This window comes from Crocodylus porosus, unplaced genomic scaffold, assembly GCF_001723895.1.
Source record: "Crocodylus porosus isolate Cpor-Errol unplaced genomic scaffold, CroPor_comp1, whole genome shotgun sequence".
Taxonomy (NCBI): domain Eukaryota; kingdom Metazoa; phylum Chordata; order Crocodylia; family Crocodylidae; genus Crocodylus; species Crocodylus porosus.
The window spans coordinates 31226705-31233949 of record NW_017728915.1 but is presented as its reverse complement, the minus strand read 5'-3'; positions in this window follow the sequence as shown (position 1 = coordinate 31233949).

Here is a 7245-nt window from a genome sequence, read left to right as displayed (position 1 = left end):
GAGGAGACGTGCTCTGGTCTTTTAGTTCCAGTCAGCCTCAAAATCACTAGATGTGAATGAGAGAAACTTCAAGCCCTGTACTCGTATCCACTCCAGTACTGACCTGCTACCTGACGCTGGACAACCACCGCTTGGCAGAGAGAGACATGGAAAATAAAGAAGAAAGATCTAGTGAGATTCTGAACGAATGAAATAGGTAAAGGAAAGCCAAGCACACCCATCAGCTTCCTCTGAAGCTTATGCATGAAGTCTTACACTACTTGAGAATAAAAAAGGTGTTTCATAGAGTATGTGCTATACTTTATTCCCTCTGTGTTATGGAAAGTAAAAAAAAACCTCTCTGTCGCTACAACCATCCTGTAGCCTCACCAGCAATGTTAAGGTGTGCTGCTGTTCTTTTTCTGGTGCTTTCTTCCATTTCTATGGGGGTCTGTAAGAGAAGGCTGGATAGGCATCTGGCTGGGGTCATCTGACCCCAGCGCCCTTTCCTGCCCAGGGCAGGGGGTCGGACTTGATGATCTGATGAGGTGCCTTCTGACCCTAGCATCTATGAATCTGTTTTCTCTTTCCCTTCCTCTCGCACATCGTCCAGAATTTAGCTGCCTACCTTCAGGGATACGTGAATCTCCAGGTTGAAAAACTCCTCCATGTAGCACAGGACCATAAGTTTCTACGTACTGCATATCAGGAACCTGTGTTGTTGTATTTATGCAGCAGAGGTAGATTATTTCTAACACCTTTTTGACCGTAAGAAGCAGTTTCAGAGGTTGATGGTCTCACAAATATTACAAATCTGGCAGTAACGTATTACTCTATTTCTTAGCCGTTCTCTGCTTTGGGGAAACAAAGAGGTTAATTATCTCCAGGAAGCAGCGGAGTGGAGTTCCAAGGTGTGGCTGTTGGCAAGCAACCTCACCTGCAGATGATTAATCATCCTTCAAGGGGGAGTTTTTAATATAAACTTTATTTAAACGCATATAAAATATGTGACGTAGGCCATTAATCACATGGTTCTGTATTAACTCACCTGCTCTGAGCATCTCAGGGAAAACACGGATATATGGGGAAGTGTCAAGTCTACCCGACTTTCTGCAGCACTTTTCCAAACCTCTTAGATCTTTGTGGAGTTGTCACAGAGGTGCAGAAATGATCCCATACACAAAGAGCCCGTTTCTATCAGTCGCAAAACCCCTGCCCACCTGGTAGGCACCGAAGTCTTCAGACATGCCCATTTCTATCAGGAAAACCCCATTGTGGCTGGTGGACCAGCATCCAACTACCCACATCCTGATGTTGCTCAGCAGTATGGCAACTAAGACCCACAAACTATGTGCTCCCCTGATTATCTCATTCTCAGGACACATGCTATTTGACATGTGCTGCTTGGGTGGGTCCTCATGAGCGTGCATGTGCAAGGGCACAGATTTCCCTGGGGACAAATAGCAGCACATTTATCCCCAGGCATGCTCCTGCATGTGCACTCTAGTGCATGGCAAAGGGTCCCAGGTGGGGCAGGGGAGGCTGGGGCCAGCACCTGTGCTGGTCCCAGCAACCTTTCTTGGAGTCCTGGGGGCCTCCTGGGGTAGCAGTGGTGCCGAGCTGGCCGCTCACAGCCTGGTTGGCAGGCGGCTCCAGTTTCTGGCACTGCACAGTGCTGCCACATGTGCTGCGATGCTTTTGTTAGTGGCTTTTTTTTACACTGGGATCTCTCTGAGCACTAATTAGCAGCACAGCACGTGGGTAGACATGTGCTGCATGTGGTTTGTGGTGCCTTAAATGGCTTTGAGGCTCTGCAAATCACACATGCGCATTCATAGGGATGTGCCCATCATGTCCATCCCCACACAAAAAGGCAGCATGGATGAAGAGCTCCTGCCTCTCTTCCTGATATGCAATATTTTGCTAGGCAGAGCCTTTGCCTACAAGATGAGAGCGCTGCATTCAAGTCTCAGAAACATTTCAGTGGGGTGCTGCTTTAATGGAGCTTAGCTCTGAGGGCAAGCTGTTTCCAACTCGACCCGTGTCACTGGTGCTGGAGCTGGAGCCATGGTAGCTACCACCTTCCTTTCCACAGCACCATCACTGCCACTTCTCCACACCACCTGGGCAAAGTCCCTTGCTGCAGGAACTCTGCTGAGACCCCCTGCAGCTGAAACCCTGCAGGAGCCCCCTGGCTTTGCACACAGGCCAAATAAAATGGCTTCATAGGTTGGATCTCACCCATGGACCATAGGTTTCTGACTCTTGTATGGATATTAGACATTTCATATGCAGTCAAACAGCTTCACCAGGAAAGATGGAGAGAAACCCATCCCTTGTAGATCAGTGTTTAGGGGACTTGTGGGTGACTTAGGCTCCAGTCTCAGCTACATATCCAGCAGAGTGGGGATAAAATCCAGGCATCCCACTTTCCAGCTGAGTGCACCAATGTCACAACCAACCACCATTTCTGTGGGAAGGAAAAGACTGACATAGGTCCCTAACTCTAGGAAGGTTATGAATCCTGAACAAAAAGTATGCCTGTCACTACTTTGAGGAAGGGGTCAGGGCTTAGGCAGGATCCCCCCCTTGGCATTGTTCCTGGCTAGCTTAGCTTCCCACCCTGGTTGGCAGCTTTTTTGCATTTTCTTTTAAGAGCCAACACCACGCACGCATGCATTGTGCAGGGTCCCTGGTGACTGAATTCCAGCAGGCAGAGAAGTGACACAGGGCATTTTAATGCTTAAGGCTCTCTGTTGAATCTAATCTTTTGTTTGCAGTTCAGTCAGGTTTGAGCCAACGGTATCCAGCACTATCCAAGCCCATCTCTTCGTCTTGGGGAATGACACAAGTCATACAAAGCAAGGATTTTAGTGGGTGCATGGTTGACCTAGAGAAGAATGCATTACATTCAAAAGCTTGTTTAAGTCTATTGGACCAACTGCTTGAGATAAAAAGATTATCACCCACAGCAATCATTGCCTGTCATATTTCCATGACCATCGAGGCTACAACATTTCAACACTACCAAAATTTATGCAACATTTCATAAGCCACGGTTGCATTTCGCCTCATTCTTATATGTCATCTCATCGTGTCACAAGTATTGGATATATTTAAAGAAGCAAGCAGAGCCTTACAATGTGGAGAAGTGGAAATTTAGAGGACAGTTGTAAACTATAGGGGATATACATGTGTGCCAGAGTTTATGCAGGAGTTAAAACATGCCTGCTCAATTTGACAGTAAGAGCTTGCATTTTCTTGGTATCGTTACACAGTCTGCCTGTTTTGCCAAAATGCAGTGGGTCTCACCTGGTGTAAGTGGGTCCAGCTCCTTGGCAAGCACTTTTAACCGAAGCCAGGTGAGCTCTTTCGGTTTCTGAGGATCTAACCCAGCATTTGCTGGGTGACGGTGTTACAGAATTCATGGCACCGTTGAAAAAGGCAGCGCAATAGTCTGTGCCTTGCTTTTTTCTTTGGTAGATATCTGTGCCCTTGGAAGAAGCAACGTGAAAGCAGCATTAAGAGCAAAGATGAGTAAGCAGAGAGCAGCATATGTTCCTAATACGGTATAGTCTGTTTATCAAAAACAAAGTAGGTGGCTACTGTTGCGGAAGACAAAGTTTTAGTGATATGTTTGCTCTCAGCATCTTCCTGTGACTCTGACTCTTTCCCCTCAGACTTGGCGTGTGTAACACTCTCCTACAAATCGTGAAACATCCTTTGTTTTCACTAAACAGGCACATGAACCCAGCATTTGGTGGCTCAGTAACTGACAGCTTGGAACGATCAGACTTAGAGGCTCAGCATAACACCCTGTGCGCAAACAGATTAACACCTGCAAGCTTTTAGATAGAAAGAGTGTTTTCGCCATTGGGTTTTTTTGGCAGCAGGAGAGATGAATGCTTAGGGGAAAGGGAAAGTGGACCGCAGGGAATGAGAATAGGATATTGTTTGTGAAGCGTGCAGTGGCCACAGAATGAAGTCATCGATTAGCAGGTTTTACTTTACACTGGCTGCAAATGGACCCCGCTGCCTCGGAGGGTAAAAATGGACAATAAGAAGTGCTCGTAAGGCTCTCAGAAAAAAACGACGAAGCAAAAATCCGAGTTTAGTGCAAAACGGAATCAGAGCCCAGCTAAGGAAGTCAAGCCTAATTCATCATTAAAAATATTGGTGTAACCCACCCATATATATAGGAAGCAGATACATAATGTACAGCCCTACACCCACATACCTGTATAGAATCTGGGGTGCAGTTCCCCCCAAAAGCCGTGTGCCCACTATTCTCCCGGGATAGCTGTTTGATCAATGCTACCAGGCCACGCCTGGCTCCCTGCGCTCTAGTGGTGAGGCACTGTACCAGTATCTACTGTGGCAGCCAAGTGGGGGAAGACTGGTATAAGAAAACTGGTGCAAGTTACACCGGTGACAACATGCCACGTATCCAAGCTTTTAGAAAAACTAATGCCCCCAAAATAGTGTAGCCTTCTTAATATGAGCTGTTTACAGAGGGCTTGATTAATCGCGCTCCACTCAAAGAAGCCGCAATGATTTATAGCTGCTAAAGATCCAGACAATGATTCTTAGTGTCATATTGACCTTATGTACCAGGTCAAAGTAGGATACTTCTCTCTTAGTAAGCTGCTCATGTGCACGTCCAGATAAGGGAGGAAGAGTATATAGGACAAGAGTGTACCTGCCGCTTAGTGTTGAGGACAGTGCTTATTCTTGCCCTTGCAATTCACAGGTGTTGTGGCATGAGAAAGAACAGGAAAACATATAGGATGAGATTTCAATTCTGTTGGAATTAGTAACAAAACTCCCATTGACTCCAGTGGGCCAAGGTTTTTACTTCCACCATTTAAGATTTTCTTTTCAGTTTCAAATGCTGCAGCAAGCTCTCCATGACTTGCAATTTTTGATTGTCTTGCCACTGTCTCAAAGAGTGATCTTCTTTCTTAATGCACCTAAGCCCTCAAGCTTACATTTGCAAGTGTAATTCTGAATTCATTTGGTTGGGCTGACCTGGAGTCAGGCTGCACCACCAAGTTAAAAGTTTGCCTCACTGAGAATGACTTGACTTCAGTGAACTGCAATAAAAATGGATTCAGTTAAATTAGGAGTGAATATTTTCATCAACATTAACATACATATATTATACATTCACTTTCCTTTCCTTCTTTTTTCATGCCTTTGTGACAAGGTAGTTGGCAGAATTTGCTAATCTGTTGGACTGTGACAGGCTGTACCAAAAGTGCTGCTGCTATAGCCTTAAATTTGCAAGCTCTGGGCTGTCAACTGTGCACCTTAGCACCCGCACCACCCCAGCCCCCATATAGTCACTTAGGACAATATGTATGGAAAAAGTTTGGAAGTCCTTACACTGAATGTATGAATATACATAATTTAAGTAGTGTAATGGTATTACTGAAACCTATATAAACAATATTTGGGTAAGGACTATGCTTATTCAGAAACCTTTTGTTGCATGGTGAGCAAAAGGTTTTGTATGTGTAATACAAATATAGAAATGTAATACTGTGGTAAGCAGTGGACAATTGTATTTGAAGCTACATTAGCTACTTTTAATCAGCTGTTGCAGGCACATCTCTGGAAAAACAGGAAGGGGCCATATTATCCTTAGGTGTTTTTGATAAAGGGAATTTGTACACCAAGCTGTGATGTAGAAATTGCAGCTATTTACATAAAGAACTTATTTTTTGAAAGAAGCCCTCTCTGCTCTATAAACTCCATGTCTGCTACCTGATGACAAAATGCATGGTATTGTTAAAAGGTAATAAAAAGACACACAAACAGAATCCCAAGGAGTGTGTTAGTTTAATCACCAGATTACCATGGCAACTGCTGCATATACCTTACAGACTCATAAAAGCTTTTGCAGGATGCTAAATAATACAACAGCTCATTACAATAAAGCAATCTACTAATCCGCCATTTAACAAAAACATTAAAGATCTAAATCACAACCGTATACCTTTGAAAATCAGGCTCTGTTATTCATGCACTGATTTGTTAAACATAGGGAATTGACATATATTAAAGAGAGCTATAGGAAGATCAGAGGTACTTCATCTGTATAAGTTTGAAAATATGTTTTATGGTACAATTTATCATAAGTGATGCTTGCCCTTGTTCCTTTAAGCTACCTATGATTTTGAACCTGATTTTTCCTGTTTTAGTAAGCATATGAAAACAGGGCATTTTTTCAGTACAGCAAGAACAAAACAAAACAAAACACCCCCAAATGAATCTATAGTCTGATGAGAATTAAAAATGCTTTCTTACCTGCAGGCCTCAAGCTATAGCCTTGCTTTAAATCATATTGGCTGAAAATGGCCCAGGTCCACTGCCAGGGATTATCTAGCTCTGTTTTCATCTGGCAGTTTGATACTGACCCACATATAACAGGCCTGTTCTGCCATTCTCCCTGCAACAGGCCCCACTTCCCTATATTTAATTTAATACACTGACATCACCATCTCATGCTATTACTTCATCCAGTTAATCAGAAATTAAGTAGTCAATGGAGCTCTGTGTGGAAGAATTATGCTGCTACCAACCAGCATAATGAACATGGGTAAAGAGGGGGATGTGAAAAGCAAGTGTGTGAACTGAAGCAGAAGGGACTGATGGGACACGGCAGAGTCACTATTGCTATACAGAAGTAGGCACTAATCCGGGATCTTCTTGTAGAAAGGGCAAGTGAGAAACATTGCTTGCTATTGGGACTCAGACTCCTGCATGCTTAGACATGGGAATTGTTGTGAACACAACACACATTTTACACATTCATTTTTGTGTGCTACATTTCACCTTTTTGTAACTCGGGAACTACCTTGAAGTTTAAACTCATTACGGGATGTAATTAAACAGGTAAACCGAAATGGAAATTGAAGCATATTCAAATACTGTCCTGTCCTGTTTCCGGGATACATTTTGTACATAAACAAAATGGTAATAATTAAAATACACTCCACCTTCTTTTGATTATCAAGAAATATTGACAGGATCGGATTCTCTAAATCAGGTGTTTCATAAGTGTACCCCTGGCAGCCAGATGTAGAGTGCAGGGGGTGTGTGGCACGTGGGCTGATGCAGAGTTGGGGGGTGATGCATGGCCAGATGTGGAGTGGAGGGAGGAGTGGTGCGTGGGCTGATGCAGAGTTGGTGGGGTGTGCATGGCTGGACACAGAGTGGGGGGAGATGATGCATGGGCTGGACAAGGAGCGGGGGGCGTTGGTG